This window comes from Dermacentor albipictus, chromosome 10 (genome assembly GCF_038994185.2).
Source record: "Dermacentor albipictus isolate Rhodes 1998 colony chromosome 10, USDA_Dalb.pri_finalv2, whole genome shotgun sequence".
NCBI lineage: Eukaryota > Metazoa > Arthropoda > Arachnida > Ixodida > Ixodidae > Dermacentor > Dermacentor albipictus.
Genome location: NC_091830.1, coordinates 40,500,212 through 40,523,890, shown reverse-complemented (window position 1 = coordinate 40,523,890; position 23,679 = coordinate 40,500,212). Strand labels below are relative to the sequence as shown.

Here is a 23,679-nt window from a genome sequence, read left to right as displayed (position 1 = left end):
AGGGCAGAGGTTCACATTGTAATGCGGGGCGCTTCGACTCCAGAAAGGTGAGCTTGTCCTGACAACTCATGCTGAAGATTCTTCGATTACGTGCATTGGGAAAGTTGCGCAAATGTTCATACCACGAAACTTGTCGCTCGCACCGCGTTATTACTTAAAATGCTGCCAGCATTGCCAAACGAGAAAAAGGCTTCAAAGCATGTCTAATAACGAAACATCGCATGACTGAATGAAAGGAAAATTATTCTTTTGGAAAATAATTGTTACGAAAACGTGAAAATAAAAAAATTTATTTCACAAGAACCTTTTGGTAACGCCAAGTTGCAGATCTCGCTCATGACGTCAACAAGCGACAAATAACAGTTAAGTTTTTTCCGTTGAGAGGAAGCAATTGGTTGGGGCCGAACTGCGATGCCGCCTGTTGAATTGCATTTAAAACACAGAAGTGCTTTTCTGATACATCCACTCGAGAGATTTTATAGAAACTTGTGGCATTTCAGAGAGAAGGTTAAATTGTATTGACGGCCAGAAGCGAAATCTTGATTTCAGTTGTGATAGTTTCAAAGAAATTTTCAAAACTTCGTAGGCTTGAAAAGACAGAAGCAAGAAGTTTAAAATTCGTAGCTCTCCACATAGAAACATATCGCTGTCTTGTATACTGCATACGTTAGAGGGCACAAGATGGACAAATAGGGTATATAAATATGTATGTTACGTGAAATTGTTAATTATTTACAAGGGCTTTCAAAACGTCAGACTCACAACTTAGTGTTATAGTTGAGAGACATGTATCCTACATCAATTTTACTTATTTTTATTTGTAAGATACCTTACAAGGCCCCTACATGGGGATTGAGTAAGGGGGGCATCGAATCCAGTAAGTGCATACAATCTAGTAACAATATGAAAAAAAACACCAGACAAGAGCACAGCCGAAAAATTACGTAAACATATTAGCTGAGTTCAATAATATTAAATGAGTTCAATAAGAAGGAACTCTATAAGTTTGTAACAAACTTATTACAGTGCAAGAAAAGGGGTAGAAAAGAAAAGACAAAACAGTGAGTGTGATATTAATGCTTAACAAGGGCTAAGCGAGTTGAGTGAGTGCCTGAATTTTTGCACGGTCAGTTTCCGTAACTATGATGTGGGGTAGGCTGTTCCATAACGGAATGGCATGTGGAATTGCAGATCAGTTAAATGCTTCTGTTTTACCATAGATGCGCGTGAACCTATGATGATTGTGTAATCTGTGCGACGTGTGCGATGACGTTTCTAGGTGTAGAGAGCGTTTGTTAGTGTGGTGGGCGTATTTATGAAATAACAACACAGTGGCTATATCACGACGAATACTTAGCAGCTGAAGTGAAAGGTGAATCTTTATTGGAGTTATGCTAGAACGGCTGGCATAATTCCGGGAAATGAAACGTGCGGCTCTATTTTGGATTGATTTCAGCATGTTAATTACGCAATTTTGGTGGGGAGACAAGACTGGAGCGGCGAACTCGAGTCCAGGGCGAACAAATGTTTGACATGGAAGTTTGCGGAGAAGTGTGGGTGAGTTCCGAAGGTTACGTCGCAGGTAACCCAGTGATCGAAAAGCACTGGGACAGATGTCCGCATTAAATGCTTTATTGAATGAAGTCATTCAACTGTGATATAGTTTTTCATTCTTGAGTTGCAGGGTTGTAAATTTGACAGTTTCGTTTCCTGAAAACTTGCAATTTTGACCAATTTTTAATAAAAAATCGGCAGCCTCAATTCAAGATTATCTCCTAACGGTCACTAGATATCAGAATTTTCATATAGATGCCACGAACTTAATCAAATTTAGTGCAGTGCTTGCCGAGTCGGCTGTTGTACACAAAGCCACATAGTTGAGCAAATGAAGCATACAGAATGGAAAACAAATAATTATTACTATTAGCATAAGCATCACAACTAAAGAGTAATGCAGAGGCATAACAAGATAGATAACGCGGGAAGTATTGAGAAAGCCTGATCTGTGCATGACCCTGCGATGCATCGCAGTCTCACCCTCAATATCCATAAATGTACTGATGTGCAATAAGAATCTTCGTTCAGTAGGTTTTTACAGCTAGAACGCAGAAACTAATCGAAGATTACGTGGTTGTTTTATTATTTTCGCAAATTACAAAGATCTCGAAATTTCAAAACCGCAGACGGATTTGCGTGCGATAGTACTTGAGAGCCGGTCGTCTCTGTGAAGATCTGGTATTTCAAAGTTCAAGCCAATCACTGTTCTGAGACACAAAAAGCAATGCGAGACTACGTTTGGTGGCCAGCCCACTTTTGGAAGAGCTGGTGCGTTAAATAAATCATTCTTGGTGCTGGACAGCAGGGGATAAATGGCCAAGAATATATTTTTTACAAGTATGATTCTTGGTGAAACTGCATGAGAAACTAGATCAATCTAACGTTATTATCAAATTAAAGTCCTGCGCACTCCGTGACAACTTGCTTCAATGTGCGAAAAAATCCCGTCTTACTGCAACCGATTTTGGCCTGACAGAACGTACACTAATGCTCATAAAGGAGCACTTTTGCATGAAGTACAAACTTTTGCTCGTAACGGCGATTGCTGCAAAGAAGCAACAGAACTAGAAATATGCTTGGGCATCGAGAGAACGAATATTAATGAGGAAAGCTGAGAAATCCGATGTCCTCCGCGTCTTCACGGAGACTGACCTAGACCGCGTGTCATAATATCCCAAATATTCTGACGACTTCTTGTGTTGATAACTCTCGTAGATTACATAGACCACACTCACTGATTCAATGCAATGTGAGAAGCTTAGAAAACGTGTTCATGCTCTTCTTACACTGTTGGCACAATGCAATAACATGTATGACGTCAGCCATTATGGATACTTGGCTAAAGCGTGGCGAAGGTTATAACATTCCAGATGACGTTTTTATCTTGTGTCCTAGAATTTCTTCAAACAGGTGAGGAGGGGTTGGATTCTATATTAGAAACTTACCCGGTTCCAGGCTTTATTTTTCTTTGACTAGACCGACTAGCGGACACTCGATGTTTTTGTAGAGGTGGACAATGTCATAATTGGTGTCGTATGCCGTCCCCCGCATATTGATTGTAGCTTGTATTTAAATGACCTTGAATATGTTCTCATTCACCTGAACGAAAATAACAAGAAAGCCGTTATAGTCGGCGACATGAATATTGACACTCTTAGTAGGAGACACGCTGAATATACAAATTTATTCTCATCGTATGAGTTCAGTAACCTTGTCATTGTTCCCACACAAATTACAAGCCATAGCTCAACTTGCCTTGATCCCATCTTATGTAACTTGAATACCGCTGAAAGCCTTTATGGAGCCCACGATACAGGTCCTGCTGACCACTTACCGATTGCGTTCTTATGTTGTCTTGAAGGTACATATTTTAACCGGACAAATTCCTCCAAAACAACAAAGCAAATTGATTATGAAAAACTTTCACTGTCACTTCCGTACATGTCGTCCTCCAACTTGGACGACCTAAACGCTAAGGTGGACTGTTTTAGAAAGACTTAAAGGAACAATTACAGAGTGCACTCAAGTAAACGCGAAATCAGGATATAAGCAACCAGTATTTCATTGGATGACACAGAGCGTACTGAACCTAATGAAAGCGCGATATTATTGGCATGCTAAAGTGACACAACATTGAGGCAACACGTACTACTTTAACCAAGATAAAGAGCACAGGAACAATGCTTTGGCAGCAATGCGAATACAGAAGAAGTTTTATTACAGCAACCAGATCAACGCGTCATCTCACAATCCGAAAAGGTTATGGGCTACCATAAACTCAATTATTAAACCTACAGTTTCAAGGCGAATTCTCCCATCGATAGCTACAGGATGCGATGCTTCATTTGTAAGTGAAGAATTTAACCATCACTTTTGCACGGTTTGAACTGAACTTCTTTTTTGCATGCGAAATAGATTCGAGCCATCTTTGCCTGCCTGTAATTCTTGTTCATTTGGCTGCATAGATATTTAAATCCAGGAAGTAATAACAACTACAAATCTATCAGACAGAAGAAAGGCACCTGGTTTCGATGGTATTGCAGTGTCCGTACTGAAAAAGAATACAAACATCTTGCCACCTACTCTCGCTACATTCTTTAACAGAGCATTTTACACGATCGCATACCTGGAAGTATTAAAAGTAGCAAGGGGGACGCCTATTTATAGAAGTGGAAACCACAATGATTTAGGCAATTCTCGACCTACATCAGTAATGAACTGCATGAACATGACTTTTGAGAAACTACTGGCTAGTAGAATAACAAAATTTATATATAAAACTAACATCCCGTCCCCGCATCAACCCGGTTTTCAGAAGTCTCGATCGACAACTACGGCTATTTTGTTTTTAACTGATATAATCAATGAAGCCTTGAAGAACAACGAAACATCGATAGGAGTATCTTTACATTTAAGAAATGCATTTGACCTTGTCGAATATTAAATTTTTTTCATGAAATGAGAAGGACTTGGATTTCGAGGCATTTACTCAGACTTTTTAAAGAGCTATCTTGATAGCCGTAAACATGCAGAACTCGTCGATAAGCACATCTCGAGACTCTCTGACATTACTACGGGCGTACCACAAGGATAGGTGCTCGGGCTAACGTAATTTGCAATATACATCAACGACCTTCCAGACTGCCTAAATGAAGCACATGCCTTCATGTGTGCTGATGACACAGCTCTTGTGGTCAGTAGAAAATTTTTAAATGACGCAGTTAAAACAATCAACAATGAGCTTCAATACATTATAAATGGTTTGAAAGTAATCGGCTTTACTTAAACACAAATAAAGTCAAAATTGTTATTTTTACTCCCCGTTTAAGAAAAGGCCTTTTGAGGAGCCATGCCGCATTGGCGAAATAGAAAAAAAGAGGCCATGGTGAAATAGAAAAAGTCGACTCAGTGCTCTACTTAGGGGTAACCCTCGATTCCGCTCTGGACTTGAAGTCTGATCTTGACAGGATGTGTGGTAAGCTCCCTTCCGCATGCTTCGTACTTACAAACGCGTTGAGTAATTTCAGTTTCGAAACGTTGAGAATCTTATCCTTTTGTCTCGTTCAATCTCACTTAGCCTATTGTATTGAAGCCTGGGGATTTACCTACAAGAGATACTCAGAGCCTATAGTACGGCTTCAGAAGAGAGCTTTACGGATAATCAACTACGCTAGCTTTACTACACCGTCAAGAAGTCTCTTTCTTGTGAACGAAGTCATCTCACTATCACACCTGGGTGATTACCGCGTTGCCTTATTACTGCAGTGCTCGATAGCGACATGCAACACGCCATTTCCTGCCACTATCTTCCATGGATCGACATTTACCAGTCTACCAGGCTATCTCGAGAAATTTCTGGTCCCGATATATCAAAAAAATTACGGCCAGCGACGCTTCCATCATATAGGTGTCAATATATGGAACTCGTTTCATACAAACATCAAGCAGTCAGTTTATTTTAGTGCCATGGTAAAAGGATTTATTCTTTCTGATCTAAACTGATTAGTCTTTAATTAAAATTATAACGATGTCAACAACTGGATACAGCGTTGCTGTTATGTTTCCTTGTTGTTTCTATGTATATGTGTATGTATGTATAGTAATGTGATTGTAAATGCCGGTGTACCCTTGTTCTTACTCGACATACTGTGCATCAAATGTATCTATAGGGTATCAGTATACATTCTTGCTACGTTGATTGAATAATAATTACGCGCTACCGTTCTGCAAACAGCTAAAGCAGTACAATGTTTAACCAATTCTTTCATGTGTAAAACCGTTTCATGTGTTCTTATCGCTAGCATGCATGTGTGCGGGCTTCCGTGGGAGGGAGGCCACAGGTCTTGTCTCGGATGCGTACTGCCTCTCAGGTAGTGGGGGTGCTCCCGTCGTGGGCGACACTTAGCAGTTTGTATAGCAACTAAGCCTTTCTGCTTTTGGATGCTGTTGACTGTGTCGTCGGCATGCGGGGGGGGGGGGGGGGCACGCTCCCGAGCCGGGAGGGGCCGTGGCTTTGTCGCTCCTGCGGTCGTCTGCACCATAGTTTATTGGTTTTGTTTAGTCACATACCAGTCTTGTATAGTGATTTGAATAAAGTTACTATTATATTTTTATTATTTTATATTTATTATTACTATTATTTATTTATTTATTTACACTGGAAACAAATTTGCTTTCTAGAGAGCTGCAAAAGACGAGTGAGACTATATTAGGAGACAGTTCCTCTTCGTGATACTCTATAGTACGCTACCGTGGGAGCAAGAAGATACTTGTTCTGCCGTAGATGGTTCCTTACCTTTCATCATCAGTTTTTCTTTCTTAGAGCTCATGAAAACGACACGCAATAGTGAAAGCTTTCTGAAACATTTTGCTCCTGTTTGTGTGGACAGAAGCCGTCCCGCTTTTTTTTTTTTTTTCGGCAGGGCTTCTTAGAGCCCTATTGCTCAAGACGACCGGAAGGCACGCGAGGTGCTATTTATGGTCGATTGCGCGAGCCACAGTGCCGAAAATGAGCAAAGCGGCTGCGACCGAGTGGGAAGAACGCCGGACTCGTTCCGCCGAGCACGCCATTTTAGTTTCCTGGTCTCAAAACCTGTGTTCCGGTTCAGGGTTATTCCAGGGCAGTTAAAATGAGCATAATGTGCACGCCAACTCTAGCTGGGTCTACTTTCTTTCATCATTTACACTCTCGGCACTAGACTGCACGATCTTGGAAAATGAAACGTACAGATGCAGTAAAGAAAGTTAGTGTTTCAATTTCACAAATGCCATAAGGTTCGAACAGTAGCGCCGTCATACTAACAAGACCATGTCAAAATAAATATACTTCAGCAAAGTATTTGCGTACGGAAGAACGCTCACATGTAATTTCATTGAAACATTATGCCGCTTACAAGTGCAGGCAAATAATAAAAAGAATAATAAATATCACCATTTGCCAAAGTTACGCCTGGTGTTACTGCCCAAGGATGCAATGGCAAACACACCGCTGCCCAACTCATATAACTTGTGTGATAAACCAGCCATTTACGTCAGCTTATGTAAATAAGCGGACGGCTGTGGTGGAGTATCATCACTATCGGCGTTTCTCGAACATCTTGTTCTGGAGATCGGGGCCTCGGAGAGTGTGGGTGCAGTGCAGTTTCGTGGGGAAAGTTCATACTGAATTATTAGGCTTTCATTGAGTGTACCAATACGAAGTTCTTGTACAGTGCGCAACGTTTAATGATACAGTCATCGCATCACGCAAGAGTACACTAAACACGGTTTATGCACTATCAGCATAAGTTCGAACGCGAACAATACTGAAACTACTTCAATACGTTGTTACTTTTGAGGACTCACCTGCATTTGTAGCAATGCCCAAGTTCGAACTCATACTCAGTGCCTGAAAGCCGACCACAGAGACAATACAGGTCACCCTTTCACATAATTAGCCGAAACAGGCGCTCGCCTTGATCAATTATTTCCCATTCACGGTTCAATGTATGCTGATGGTATATCATCGTAGCACATGACAGCGCCTCATCGCAACAACACTCAGAACTTCAAGGTTGCAAGTGCAGCAATGCTCATTCGTTATTGAAAGCAGTATCAAAGAATTAGGATTGGGATTAGGATTAGAAAGATTAGGATCTAAAGAATTAGGAAGAGGAGTCGAGAGGACTCCTGTGGCTCAAAGTACACGGCCCGTGAGAAAATTACTTGCCTGCGTAATTCGCAAAAATAGAACATTCATTCACGCAAAGCTTATAAGTATCAACTGAGGTCGTAGTTGCGCGTAGTAATAGACAGTTTTAATGCTGCGTACGTTACGTGTCAATGGTTCGACGCACTGGCAGGCGCGGCCAACGCTCCCCACCGCGCCCGGCGTCTAAAACAACGCTCGCCCGCTTGCGTACGTAGGCATTTCCCAGTACTGAAAGATCTGTCGTGACGAACGCTCCTACGTTCCGCAAAGCACTTGCGTACTGTGTACGTACCGTCATGACGCAGTACTAAACTGTCTAATGATAAAGCCACGAAAGTTAATCGCGTTCCCAACTAGAGCGTGGTAGCGGAAATACTTTGCGCCGAGCGCCTTTGTGGAAGAAAAGAATAGAGAACGTTATTCAGGGAATGCTGCCGCATGTGTTAGCCGTCTGCTCTTCGTCGCTCCCACAGCCGGCGTCCCCGTGAAATGCGACTTCACTTCCAGCCTCCGAGATCCGCTACACGAAAGCTGCACCCCGTTCCATTTTGAATATTCGTGCAAAACCGCCTGCGAGCGACACGGCTGCTTGAAGTGGCAGCGGGAATAGGGCACGGGAGAACACAAGCATGCAAAAACGCGGCAATCCCCATTCCAACGCGGGAACTGATCGAAATTATGCGCTTGGAAGGGAGGGACATCTTTGAAATCTCAGCACGGGCGAACCGAGAGCCCACAAGGCCTGCCCAAGCTTTTAGCAAAGCCGCAAAGTAAACATCGGCACTATGGCGCTGCAATCGCTAGCGTTCAGCGCTTTCTTTTTGTTTTTTATCTCGGCGACGTGGAGCGCAACAGAAAGAAGAAAAAAACAAAAGCTAGAGCCGAGGGCGAGATGACGGAGTAGCGTTTCCCTCGGCATTATATCGTTCTCTCATTCTCTTTCGCTCTTGATTTTCCTCTCTCCATTGTTTTCTTCCTTTCCCCGAACGTGCCTGCGTCGACGCCGTTTGGATGACGGTCGCCGCGACAGTTGGAAAAAGCGCTGCGGCTTGAAACCCGGCGTCAGTGTCCCGGCTATCGGTTTCAACAGCGCGACGCTCGCGAACTCGGCGTGCTTTTGTTTTTTTTCTGGCCGCGCCGTGCGTCACACAGTCCCACGCAGCCGCGCTGCCCGCGCTGCCGTTCTTCTTGCTTTTTGTTTCCTCCGTCGAGCCGCAGCCTTCTTGGCGACAGACGTTTTTTTCTTTCAACTCTGTGAACGGCTAATGTCATGTGCACTTGAGGTATTCGTCGACTAAAGCAAACTTCACGAATACGGAGAACAGTGCGGCTTTCCCCCTTTTTTTTTTTCTGTCACGGCAGTGTGTGCTTCAGTGAAGTCGGGAGAACAAGAAAAATGCCATACCCTGTGTTTGTGCGGTGCGGCTCACAAATGTGTGGACGTCTAGAGTGAGCTCGTCTAGAGAGCGTCTGGAAGCAACATTCCCGGTCGGCTTGGCTTGACGGATTTTCGGAGTGCGGAGCCTGAGTGGCTCGGTGCGCGCCGGGAAACTCCGAGTCGCTCGAGCGCACTTGAGGGATTCGCTATGCTGAGTTCGATCCCCTTCGCCGAAATTTCGCAGGAATAGCCCACGTGCACCTGAACGCCGGGATATCGTAGGTGAGTGGACCTTATAGGAACTTCATCGCGCGTGGCAACAGAGCCCCGTAGTGCTTTGTGAACGTGCGGTTTGTCGCATTTCATTATCCTCAGCACACTTATTCCGTAGGCAAAAGAAGGCTGTGCAGCATGTTTCTTTGAAACCTTTGTCGAGTCGCTTGGCGACTGACTGTTTTATTTGCTTAGGTCTCGATTTATAGCTATGAATGCCTGTTTTGTACGACAACTGGTCACGGGAAACTGGCCCAAAGGGTGATTTTAAAAATATTTTATTCGAGTAGTTAACTTGTGATTGAACCTAAGAGTGCATTCTTCCAGCTTAGGATCAGCTACTGTACTCTTATACAATGTATATTCAAATAGACGCATGTTTCTTCATTTTTGGCAGCCCCTTCAGACACAGGGTACGCATTGCGTACGCAAAGTGCTTCTTTTGTGTATGTGTGCCAGTTCTGTGTTGTGGTGGCAAGACAGAGAAAAACATGCACCTTACGCTTCCCATAATTCAACCCTCTTCTCACTCAATGAGGCTGCATTTCACTTCCCCGTGCTGAGCCTTTCTGCAGACCACCAATTTACTGAAGCCACGGCCACCTTTTAGGTTAATATTTGACGTGCTCGGAACTGTCAACGATTGGTGAAGGATTACGTTTTCCTTCGTCGAAATGCCTGCAGCCAGTGAATTACTTCCGTACGTATACTTCGAGTCGATGAGCATATTCTTTTCGTAAGCAACAAAAAAAAAGAAAAGAAAAGAAACCGCAGCACACTGGAAAACGTACCAAGAGTCATCCTAGCATCTACACTTTCTCGCAACGGTCTCTCCAAGGCCTTAGAATGCAATCCTGTAACTTTGAGAGATTTATCGTCCGTTAATTCTTATCTGTGGCAGAAGGCGGGATGTTGTTTGCGTCAACAGCTTATTAACACTCTAAAGAAAAGTGTACACCCTTTGTGCTGTATTTTGTCCCCAAACGATAATCATCATCTGTCTTGCCCGCATTTCCTTTCTTTATTGCTGCGAGCTCGGTACTTCGAAGTCACGAACGGCTTGTGCATTATCAGCTTGTCACAGCAGTCTTGACAGGAAAGTAGCGAGCGCCGAGTTTTCGAGAGAGTAAACGCAAACGAGGGAGATGACGATTATTGTTTGGGGACATGATAAGCCCCGACGGGTGTAAACTCTTTTTTTTTTTAGAGTGAAGGATTGGTGAGTAGACGCTCAAAAAAATGTTCACAACCTTCGGGGCTTATCTTGTCCCACATCAATAACCGTCGTCCTCTTTGCTTGCGTTTCCTTTCTTGAAAACTCGACGCTCTTTACTTTCCTGTCGAGAATGCTATGTCACGCTGATAACATCATGCCGTTCGTCACTTTAAAATACCGGGCTTGCAGCGTTAAAAAAACGTAATGTGGTCAAAATAATTAAATTATGGGACTTTACGTGCCAAAACCATTTTCTGATTATGAGGCACGCTGTAGTAAAGGACTCTAGAAATTTCGACCACCTGGGGTTCTTTAACGTGCACCTAAATCTAAGTGCACGGGTGTTTTCGTATTTCACCCCCGTCGAAATGCGGCCGCCGTGGCCAGGATTCGATCCCGCGACCTCGTGCTCAGCAGCCTAACACCATAGAATGTGGCTAAGACAGGGGACGATTATTGTTGTGGGACAAGATGATCCCCAAATGGTGCAAATGTTTTTAAGAGTGCAAGGGGAGCGTTAACCAGGTGTCAACATTTGGGCAAGGAGACTTCTTTTCATGTGGGCCCTGACGAACTGAAGTTCTAAGCGTGAATTCGGTGGTGATGCGATTGCCGACTCTTAGTGAACACGTGGTGTCCAAACCGCACACCCAGTGACCGCTTTCTCGGAATGACAAAAGCCAATCTCGAAGGCCGTGCTTTTGTGCACTGCAAGCGCCGGAAGAACGAAAACTGCGGAAGCCTGGTAACACCTCACGGCCGCCATGTTTTGCACTTTTCAAATCTCCATTTCTTTTGCGATTTTTCGAGGTTTCACGTCACCGAATAGGTTCTTCTTTGCGTTACATTAGCAAGACCCTTGAATTCGATATCCTCCCATGCGCCATCAATTTTTGCAAACACGACGACAATTGTTTTCAACAAACCTTGCATGTTTTTGCACCTTTGCTTTGGTAAGAAAGTAAATTGGGTGTTACATCACTCGTTTTCCTTTTTGCCGAACGAAAGTCGACTTTGAAAACACGCTGTTCATAAATATATATATATATATATATATATATATATATATATATATATATATATATATATATATAAGGCTTCACCAGCTGCATTGTGTGCTGGTGCTTTTGCCTATTACCGACAGAAAACAAGAAGTAACAGACCCTGCTTTTAACGCTATGCCCGCTTTCCACGTCAATGGCCTGCGTTCAGCGTTATACAAGTTCCATATGCCTGAAAATTAAACATGCTTTTGGGTTGCTTCTTCAGCACATTTGTTTGCCATAGTTATGCATGCACAGTCTTGTTTTATTGAGGTATTGGTGTAATCTTATACAAATTTGCGTAAGGAGTACAAAAACAAGATGCGGTTGCTGTTGCGGAGAATTCGGTGATGGTGTTGTCGTCACATTTTCGAAACTCATCACAATCTATGGATAAAATATTCAAAACGGACATGTCTTTTTTTTTCTCACTGTTAAATATTTACTATAACCACGAGTGTCTTTGCACAGTGTTAATTTTTTTTCCTTTATTGCAACTACAGTGCAGCTACTTGCAAAAAAATGTCTGCGAGAAATTAAGGGTTACCGTGTAGTTCAGCGTATAGCCCGAAAACAAGTGCGTCCTATTCTTTCACCGGTGGATTCGTACACGCTCGGTAAATCGAAGCATGCCGATGCGCGAAAGTCGTCAAGGTAATGTTATGATTAAAATGACCATCGTGAAAGGCAACTCAAACGCATTTGCCATCATTAACTGTCGTTTCTGACTTCACGTTTGATTGAGCTCCCGGGGTTGTGATGCGGTCTGCCAATAACGGTTGCTCTTTGAATGAAACAAAAGGTGTGTTTTGGACCAGCATAAAAGTTCTTACGCTAGAACGTTTCGCAAGAGCACCTGCGATTAAATGTAATACCGAAATATTACCGCGAAGCTAGGCGGCCGGTGGTACAGAATGCTTGGAACGTAAAGCGCTGAGAATTCAGGCCGCCCTGTTTATGAAATACAATCTCGCGCGTCGTAACGTTTGTAGGCTACTGTGCGAACGTTCTTTCTGACAACACCACAGTGCCCGTTCGTCGGCACTGCGGTGGGAACAAGTCGTAGGACGTGGCTAACAAAGCGGAAATAACGACAGTTCATCTCACCTAAGACGTCATCAAGTACAAAGCGAGCGGAGGGGAGTTATTGACGACACTTACGCGAACTTCACAACATGGCACGCAATGTGCGTAAGAATTGAAATGCGAAATAACTGGCTTTTATTCATTGTTAACACCATCGTGAGCGGTGTTGTCTTATTAGCTGCTCCGTTGTCTTCATGTCACGGAGCAGCTAATACTGACTCAACGTACGGTATCTCGGTCCTAACTTCATTCTCACGGACGGATTGACGATACTTTGCCGAGCTTCTAGGAAATCTTTATTCACCAAACAGGCGCTTCGATGAAAAGGACTTGTGGCACCTCTTTTTGCTCGATACTTTTGCATCAGGAGAAGCGTTCGCTTTTCAGGCATATCTCGCGGACGGCCTAAACTTAACACCAAGGTCATGGAAACTCGGCTCTGAGAACAATGGTCTACGGACACGAAGCCGTTCACTGCGTACTGCAAAGATATAATTGGACGAGTGGGTTCGGCGCTCCAAAAAGCTGGCGCTCAGGGAATTCGCTATGTGCGCTGTACGTTGGCGGGTTCACCTCGACGCTCCTTTGTTCTGTAGCTTAGTCGTCCATCGTTTCTCCTTTCCGTGTATGTGCACAGGTACTCAGGTGACTCGCTGTACACTTTTGTTCGCAGCGATTAATTTAGCACGCTTGCCATTCCTTTTATAGCCAGAAGGTCGTTGGGGCTTGTCTAGCAAGTATATGCACAGGGTGTTTCAGCGAACACTTTCAAAATTTTTTTAAAGGTTGCCTGTAGCGGATAGCTCAATTACAGTTTATGAGCCGATCTACTCGAAGCGGCGGACACAACTTGCACAAGGTATTGAAATGCGAAATTTAATAATCAACAAGAACTAACTGATTAACTTTTGAAGTAATTATCTTATCACCCATATTGCAATTTACGAATTCTAGCGGTGGACTTCGCAAGGCGGATCCACTTGGAACGAATTCTCCGGACGACACCAGTTCCGAGAAATAAATTCCCGAATTTTGCGGAGAAATAATGCATTGGCGTTCCAGTTACTTGTGTGGTTCAGGGCATCAAACGATGTTTTATTAAGAAATTAACTGGAACGGCAATACATTTCTCCGCAAAGTTCGGGAATTTATATCTCGAAACTGGTGTCAACTTGAAAATTCGTTCCAAGTGGATCCGCCTTCCGAACTCCATGGCTATAATTTGTAACTTGCACTATGGCTCATAATGTAATTAGTTGAAAGCTTACTTAGTAAATTTTTACTAATTAGTCGATTGTGCAGCTCAATGTTTTGTGCAAGTACTGTCCGCCGCTTTGAGTAGTCCAGCTCAAGAACTAGAATCGTGATATCTGCCACAGGCACCTTTTAAATAGTTTTGAAAGTGTTCGCTGAAACACCCTGTGTGTGTGTGTGTGTGTGTGTGTGTGTGCTTGTGTGTGTGTGTGTGTGTGTGTGTGTGTGTGTGTGTGTGTGTGTGTGTGTGTGTGTGTGTGTGTGTGTGTGTGTGTGTGTGTGTGTGTGTGTGTGTGCTGGTGTGTGTGTGCTTGTGTGTGTGTGGTTGTGCGTTTGTGCTTGTGTGTGTGTGCTTGTGTGTGTGTGCTTGTGTGTGTGCTTGTGCGTGTGTGTGTGTGTGTGCGCGCGCGCGCGCGTGCGTGAGCGTGTGTGCGTGAGCGTGCGCGCGCCAAATTAGGGACAGGTGGGCGAGTTGGTGCGCTAATATGATACAAAAAATCCTCAAGGACGGGCACGACAAAAAGGAAAGCAAGGAGACGGTGCGCTGTATACAAGTGTGCTAACGATGATAATGATATTGATCACTGCGACGCTGACATCTGTCAGAACGTTGGTGTTTTATTAGTTGTTGGAAGTCATTCCGACTCATGGAGATGGCACTTTCCGTGAACAATAGACGCGGCCTATAGAGGCCACACATCTGGGATGAGCCGCTACGCGCGAACATCGCAGCAAATCTGTTCGAACATATTGCAGGCCGTGTCGCGTCTCTCCCACTCCTATTTTTTTTTTTCGACGCAAAGGCGTAACAAGACACATGGCTGAGCATCCGCTCTTTTGTAAACACCTTTGTCTTTTAATATTTGTTGTGTCTTTTTTGTTGTTGTCGTTCGGTTGACGCTGGTGGTTTCGAGCTTTCATTTGATATTTATCAATGAACAATATCAACAGCAAATTATATCTAAAAAAAATGAAGGTGCATTCCCGCAAAACGAAGAATAATAGAAAGGGGTTCCAAACGGACTTCTTCTTGGGCAAGTTGGTGCTTAGATTTCCTAGGTATACATTGTGGCGCAAAATACATTTCTGGAAAAGGGACAGAAGAAAGGGAGACAGTGAAGCGCTTCGCTGGCGCTTCATTGGCGCTTCACTGTCTCCCTTTCTTCTGTCCCTTTTCCAGAAATGTATTTTGCCCCACAAAGTATACCTAGGAAATAGAAAGGGGATCGATGTTACTGCTGCGCCACCTTTTGCGAAGTTCGGAGCTGCATGTGCAAGCAACACAACAAGCAACGCACGATTACTAACCGCTGTTGTATACGGGGCGTTTCCGGAATGTCATGCGGTGGGCAGAAGCGCCGCGATTTTTCAGCGACAGCTTCCTCGCGATGTCCTGCGAACTCATTTTCGCAGCTGCTGCGGCGACTGATGACTAAACTTAGCTACCGGTCGTCAACCTCACGGCATCGCAAATGTGCATCGCGGGCACGATCGTGACGCGTCTGGGCGCACAGCTCGTAGTGACCACTGTTATTCAACGCTGTTACGACAGAAGCAGGTCACTGACGTTAATCAAAACCAAATGACGTTTCGAGATCCGTACTGATCTCTTGTTCCCGATGGGCTACTAATTTTGCCTGACAACGATTTCGCCCGACCACACGGTATTCCGTCGAGCTAACCCCTACATATTATTCGATATACGTCCTTCGCATCTTTGTATATACTGGCAGGGCTAAGCCGCCTGGACTCCAGAATATTTTCTCAGACGAAAACTCCCGGACCGTAGCTACAGCCATCGCTGGACCAGGAAGCTATTCGTGTGCTGCTGCATTTCTTCCAGGTGTACTGGGCTCAGTGACCGTTTAAAATCTCTTTTACTGTCCTACGTGTCCGTAGTGTTTCACTCCGTTACTCTTTTCCTCCGTTCTTTTGCTCCCTTTCCGTTAGCCTCAGTGTAGGGTAGTAAATCGCACGCTCGTCTGGCTGACCTCATTACTTTTACTCTTCTTGCTTTCTCTCTCTCTCCATCTCTCTCTCCTGTTGTACTGTTTTTATTTTCACGTAGAAAGCCATCCATGACATTATGGTCAAACCAGTTATGCATGAATGCATAGCTACGGTGAATTGCTGCTTGCGAAGCCTCCTGCTTGTGAAGCCTCCTGCTTTCCTGCTTGTTTTTTTAGTGAGTTAGACATCCATTCTTTCGCCACGCTAAGCACATTATTTGGAAGAGCCATGACCTCACTGTGTGTTTTCTTTTTCTTTTGCTCTGTTTACGGGTCCTTATAATTTACGCAGTCGCCAGACATCCTCCAGTTATCAGATAAGGCATTTCGCGGCAAGCACAATAGCAGGCACGCAGAATGCGGCTGGTGATAGCGATGAATGAAAACATGTTATAAAATAAAGTTAGTGCTGTATACCGAGGGAAAAGAAATTGTTATAAAACCTATTATATGTAAATATATATATATATATATATATATATATATATATATATATATATATATATATATTATAAACTCCACGCGGAGCGCTTTCAATCCTGGTGCTAGGGCTTGGTGATTCAAGAGAAAACGTTAGAAGTGAAGTATTGGCAATGCAAATTATTTTTGTCGCTTTTGGGCACAAGCTGTGAAAACGATTTAGTATATATGAGTACAGTATGATGCACTTAAGTGCTGTAGAGACAAGAAAAGCGCAATCGTTATCTAAAGAATCCAGAAGGGAATTAATGCACGAAAGTCGAGATAAGGGCGAGCTGCAAGATAGAGGTTGAAGGTTGATAAAAATGTTAGGCAAGAAAGAAATCCACGTTGCCCATACACTCCTTTTTCCATAACCGGGATCTATCCATCTATCTATCTATCTATCTATCTATCTATCTATCTATCTATCTATCTATCTATCTATCTATCTATCTATCTATCTATCTATCTATCTATCTATCTATCTATCTATCTATCTATCTATCTATCTATCTATCTATCTATCTATCTATCTATCTATCTATCTGTCTGTCTGTCTGTCTGTCTGTCTATCTATCTATCTATCTATCTATCTATCTATCTATCTATCTATCTATCTATCTATCTATCTATCTATCTATCTATCTATCTATCTATCTATCTATCTATCTATCTATCTATCTATCTATCTATCTATCTATATGTCTGTCTGTCTGTTAGACAGATAGACATACAGACAGGATGCAGCGGAGATAAATTTAACCAGCTGAGAATAGCCGTATAAGTTTTGGCACCTGTAATCAGCGTACGTTTCCATGAGTGCCATCGGTGGAGTGGCTTGATGTATCGTTTAATGCTTTTATATTATTTTTGCGGAAGGAAAGAGCAACGGGGAAAGCGATTTGCGGAGCATTTACGTCATTCACTGAGACAGATTTATGTTGATTCTTTTATTGCGATAACAATTACATGGACACTAGAGGCACATTTCTGCCGTCGTGGCCGGCATCGTGATGTTCGGCATGAAGTCCAAGGGCGATAACATTGCAAAAGGATAGACAGTTGGGCGAGTTGGTACGGTAGCATGATTTTGGCTTCTAGCGCGAAGTGAAACACGGACACAGAAAGGAGCAGACAGGACGAGCGTCCTATCTCGTCCTGTCTGCTCCTTTCTGTGTCCGTGTTTCACTTCGCGCTAGAAGCCAAAATCATGCGATAACATTGTCACCGCGCGCCGTATGATGTGCATGCGAATGAAGGCGTGCGAGCATGATGAGCCCACGATTGTGGCTCAATCTCTGCGCGCAAGGGAGACAAGCGGGGAGGAAGCGCGCCGTCTTCCATCGCGCTTAAGGCACCGGGGGAAGGGGGAGGCGTGGGGGGGAGGGGGTTGCGTTCGGCTGCGGCGGCGTATGGCGCGGCCGTGCTGTCTCTTATCTTGAAAGCGATCTGCGATGAGGACAGAGTGCACCGAGTGCTGATAGCTTTGTGTTCGCTGTGTTCTCGCCGCTTAGTTAGCGTTCAAACCCGAGGCGGCACGAAGGCCAGTTCGCTCGCTACTGCTGCCGTGCTTTCTTGTTGAAGCGTTTGACAGCGAGTGTGCGCGGTCATCGAGTGAGATGTGTTCATGTTTGCTTGCGCGCGCGCGGCACCATGCATGTTAATTTAGTTAGTAAGGGAATGTTCACAACTTTATACTGCCGATAAAACTGCTATCCTTGCTTCGTATAGCTGTGTACTCAATTGCCATATTGCAACGAACGCTTCACGTTTCGGGTGAAACTGTGACTTTTGGGCGCAGCAGGTGAGTCTTTAGCGTCGTCTTCTATAGCGCTGAGCTCTGTCTTGTTGATTCTGGAGAGCATCAAAACCATATATGACATATTTACGTTCTCTCTGTAAGCAGCTAAGATTATCACTCAGGGCGGTTCAAGTGCCTAAACTAAGAACAGCTTTCTTTTTAAACATACATGAACTTCTCATTCATGCCATCGTACTGATTAGATGGAGCCACATCTACGTATCTTCACATTGCTGTGAGATACATTCATGCAACGATCAGTGTTACTCTGACAAATTGCGCGCGTCTGATTCAAATAATTCACGAACAATGAAACATTGTTAAAGCACAAGCAGCAGTTATTGTTACTTTCGTTCGTACCGCGCGGCTTTTAATTTAGACTCTGCGATACCCTGAACCGGACAAAAAAATTACGTGCAGCGGCTTTTCGAGTAGGCACTCGGTCTGGTGAAGGGACTCGTCATAATAGCCTATACGGCTTCACTTTCTTCACTTCACTTTCGGCTTCACTTTTTCTTCACTCGCATGTTATATGCATACAGCTTTGCCGGTCAGTGTGGCACATAGTGACAACGCGTCATAATCAATTGGTCTGCGGCCGGTAAAGCGGCACCTACACAACGTTTCCGAACCCTCCTCTTCTTGGGCTACGAAACGGGTGACTTCCCTTACCTTGGCAGGAACCTTCCGTGTCAGGCGTGGTGGGGAAGCATAGGACTTAAGAACAAGCACAGCAGAAGTCAGCCGAGAAAAATATAAGCAGCAACCTTACAAAAACTTCCCACAACGTGATTCGAACCCACGACCCCACAATCACGTGCCCGAAGCGTTTTTGCTACGTCATCAATCCAGAAACTCCCCCTATTACGCGCGCTCTGCATCGACTACTGTTACCCGTCAATATAGCTTATGTTCATGGTGAAGGGCCGCATCACTTCCGATAACACGTCCCGTTCTTTCTCATTGAGGAGAGACTGTGCAGCTTTAGCTGAGGGTCGCTTACGTGCTGCTCCGCTAAAATTACGCACGTTCACGCACTGTAGACAACAGCGCTAATTTCGAGTTTCACCGCAGACCTGACCTTTTACAGCGAAACTGTTGGCCTCTCGTAGGTTGGCATTTTAGAGCGCAGCTCTTGGGCGCCCCTTCCTGGGTTGAACGTCGTCGTCCATCGGCGTAACCGGGCGAACGCGCTCGTGCCACTGCTCGCACCTTCGTCGTCGTCTTGTTCCACAGCTAGCTCCAATGCCGCTTCACTTGCCAGCGTCCCCATGCTGTCTATCCCTCTGCGAAGGCGCTGACGGCACTGGTCCACTGCCAGTCGGTGCGGTGATTTCGGTCTCAAATTATTTGCCTCTGTATATCGAGAAATGAAAGCGCGTATACAGCTGCGCTCAAATTTTGCAATAAGGAGTATCGTAATCGTCGGATATTTTTCGCGTTCATGTCCGTGGACAGAACTGTGGACCGATCGCGGAGGTAGTTCACACCAGGCCAACCCTCGGCGGAGGGGAAGCAGGCTTCAAGCACTCAGCAAATTCAAACAAAAAGTGCATACATTCTTTGTAATAACGCCTACAACGACCAGAGCAGCATCCGTTTCAATAAAGAACGAGCATAAAAGCATCCTAAACACATAATTATGATGATAAGGTGCTCCTAATAACAATGCGAAGCACGTAGCGCTCCCCGCATGTGTCCCCCGGTAAATATTACTGTTGCGCAAGCTGCCACGGCGACGGCAGCTTGCGACGTGGGGAGTGACGTCACTAGCCTTTCGTAGATAAAGGAATAGGCCTAGTAACTGATTTAGTTGTTGTTCCTTGCAGCACCACTATGAGTAGGCAACGTATAGGTAGGACTCCCGAGGAGCAACGTGAATACGAGGAGCAGCAAAGGGAGAAAGAAACGACAATGCGACCAATGGCGTCGTGCTCTCAAAACTGCCACAACTCACACTGCTACCATTACTATAAATTACCATTACTATCATTACTCTAAAGCAATAAAGCATTGCATACCGCCCTCGCACTTGAGTGGTGGTTTTCAAGAGCTTCGCTTGGCATCCACTTTCGCACAGCCGGGATCTATTTCTATCATCTGCCTACCATCTCTGTATTGATCTATCTGTTGATCAATCTATCTATTCCTGTTTTCGCCTCAGAAACAAACCATTCTGAAGAATTCAAGGAGTTAAACTATAGAATACTTGCATAGAGCCGACAACACTGTGCTGCAATTAGGCGACGCTGGTTGTCGGCCGCTGTTGTGAAGGATAGACACGGCCACGCTCTGTAGTAGTCGGTACGTCACTTGCAAGTCGCACGAGCACCTGCTTGTATTTCTGATGATTTTTCTCCGCCGTTTCTGTTTATTTTTTTCACTCAAATTTAACTTGCTGACCTACATCTGCGTGTCGCTGTTCAAGCAGTCCGCTTACGCGCACGGTTGCCGGCCGTAGGGTATACGTGCGTATGTGCGGAAATTTCAATACGGCATTCAGGGAACGGACTTCACCTGTGAAGTAGGTCCCTTCGTGGCCGGGCCGACCGTTCGTGTGTATTTCGCACTAATTTTATCGGTTAAGTGCAGCTGAAAGGAATGTGTACAGTCGCACACACGACCAGACATCTGCTTTTTCACACTCGTGAGTTACAGCCTCTCGTAAGGGGCTCGTCAATCGCCCAGAGCCATGTAGACGGGAACGGTCGCGTTTCACGAGCCAAAGATGAAATGCCGGGCGGCGCTGGCTGCAACAAGTAAGGCCCATGGATGATGCGGTTGTACGCGCTCTACAGCGCTTGTGAGGCCGCTTCAGTAGTGCTTGAGCCCGCGGTATTGCTGCAAGAGTAGACAAGATATCTGCGCATGCCGTGCGCTTCTCTGTTTGCTTTCCTCTTTTTTCGTGTAATTTGATTTGGTGGAATCGGGAGGACACGTAAGAGTTGACAAAGGAGTTCTTGCTCAAGGCCTCTTCCAGGAACGTCGCCGCTACCGCTTTGTGTAGCAATCAGCCACGCTTTTGTGGCGCAAGTACGGATACATGGCAAGGTATACATTCTACCAATACCTTTGCGGGAAACCGAGCTTCCAAACGTGGGGGGGGGTAAGTGGTATGAACACGCTCTGTATATGTGAGAGCGCCTCAGCAAACTCAGCGAGACCTGCAACAGATACCGCGCAGACGGCTCACTTCCTACGCGCTTCCTACTCTCGCCCGCACGTCCATATTCTTCACGATTGTGCCGGGAAACAAATCTGCGCGCAGGGTTGTTGGCATTACGCAAGACGCTCTAGAGTGCAATCTGGTGACTTGTAACCGGCAACGGCCCAAATAGAAGAAAACGCTTTAGAATCTGTGTCGTCACACTGAGGTATCGACGCTGCCGTTCATGAATGGAAACATTGTCATTCGCCTTTCATGAACGTTTCTGCGCCTTGCGGTATTTCGCAGAACTGATTTTCCATATTTTTGTGTGTCCCATGTCCTGCCCATGTCCCATGTCCTGCGAATTGTCTATATTATTCGTCCTCGCGCTGCGGCCACGTAGCATACTGGTTAGCTCAGATGATGGAGTGACCCCTGCGGAAAGGCGTTCGTCCCAGGTTCGAATCCCTGACCACAACGAATTTTTCCTCAATTGCGAAGCTTTCTTTCCGAGAAACCCCGCATGGTTTCGCTTTGTGGCTTCGTACTACATTCGGGTGTATGACAATTATTGTTCTCCCTTTCAGTCCAAGCTAAGTACAGTGCTTCAATTTACTGCCCCTCTAACGTAATCGATATTGTAATTCATGCGTCCACTGAAATGTCTGTGCCTTGTGGCACCAGTTGGCTATTTTAATCCATAATGCAGTCAAGCAATCGTACTCCGCTGCCAAATGATAGAAGCTGAGTTTTGAAACGGCACTCTATACCACTGTAGTCTGAAGTAGTTCCCTCCTTTGGTGCCCTTTTACGACGCCTCTGTTTGCATGTCGCAAACAAACCACGTTTCGTCCCCGCGTGTTTTGTTTTGCAGTGAATCGAATCTGCCTTCTAATGCACTGGGGTTGGCCGTGTAACGCGATCCGGAGCCATCCCTCCACGACCGTAGGTTCCTCGTTGGCTACGTCGGCGCCGGCAGTAGCTGCGGCTCAGCCGATTCTCGAGAAAAAAAAAAGGCAGCCGCCTTACACTCGACGGCGCACCCGATAGACCTCCCGCGTTCTTTACGGGCTCAGAGCTCGATCAATAAGCCTTCTCGCCTCCGACGTTCGCGTGCATTATTTAGGGCCTCCCTGCCCCTCCCGCTCCCGATATTTCTACCTCGGCGCTCTGCTCGTCGATAGGCCGCGCTGCGGGAGCCCCGAAATTTGTCTGAGGAGCCCTTGCGTCAGCGCGACGCTGTAAGATGTGCGCAAGTTTCAACTCCCACTGGCCATTTTTTCTTTTTTGTCTTGCGTATTTAATTCGGTACTCGGTTCCTTCTTTCTGTAGCGCGTGTCTCTCACTATATGTAATGGAGTTCCTATCGGGCTCTGTCTGGCTCGTAGGAGCTCGCGTATTAGGCGTTACGAAAATGAAGCTGCGTTGTGGGAGTGTAGTTCTGTCACGTTCTCGGTCGACGCTTAGAGGAGGCCCGCGGAATGTCATCGAATTTGAGACCGCAGGCATGGGTGGTGTTGTGTGCGTTTCCTAAACACATTACTCCGGCCCCGCGAGCCGGTATGTTTCGCTGCAGAGGGCTCTTCCAGGCGGCGATGTGCTTCGGTAATGCGTCGATAAGCATTCGCGCCGGTAATAAGTTATTATAGGAATGTGTTAGCGAATCAAATGAGTTTTCAGATCAGCTTTCTTTCCTTTGTTCGTTGACTCTTTGTTGTAGTAGGTTTTGTAGTGATGGCGATGCATGTACCGTGTGCTCTTGTACATTTTTTTTGTCTTTTGTTCGGTTATGCACAGCCTCCGAGGAATTGCAACGGGAAACTTAAATGGTTTTCATCCTTCTTTTTTTATGGGACCACGAAATAAAAAACTTGCAGGAAATATAACAGCCGCTTTCTCAATTTGTTAAAAAAAAGCACGTGCATTAAAGAACTTACTTCACTTTCGGAGAGCATGCATCGCTCAATTTGCCTCTGAAAACACAAATATAAACCGCTTCTAGTTTAGTAGTGGTTAAACTTTTACGAAACCTAAATGTTTTATGATCGTCGTTTAAGTGAAAAAAGTGTTTGGAATCTTCAGAAGATCGAAGTGGGGAACTGCGATGACAAATTCATTTATTCGTTTCTTATGCAATTCACGTCTTTTCGAACTGTAGCCCTGCAGAAGTATAGGACATCGGAGTTGTAACGCCCGGCGAGATAAGTTCGAAACAAATACCATCTTCAGCTTGCTGTTCCCTGAAGGCTGCTCTTCGTGGTG

At 44.9% G+C, this 23,679-nt stretch overlaps 1 protein-coding gene across 2 annotated transcripts in view; it reads left to right on the top strand.

Moving 5' to 3' along the window:
* The window catches only part of LOC135907340 (synaptotagmin-1-like), a 176,571-nt gene that overhangs the window by 47,105 nt on the left and 105,787 nt on the right, over positions 1-23,679 (top strand). The window contains exon 1 of one of the 2 annotated variants that reach the window (XM_065439022.2): positions 8,776-9,407. The exons of the other annotated variant lie outside the window; for it this stretch is intronic. The gene's annotated coding sequence lies outside the window, so the exon portion shown is untranslated. Of the gene's footprint in view, positions 1-8,775; positions 9,408-23,679 lie in introns of those variants that run through there. 2 annotated transcript variants of the gene reach the window in all.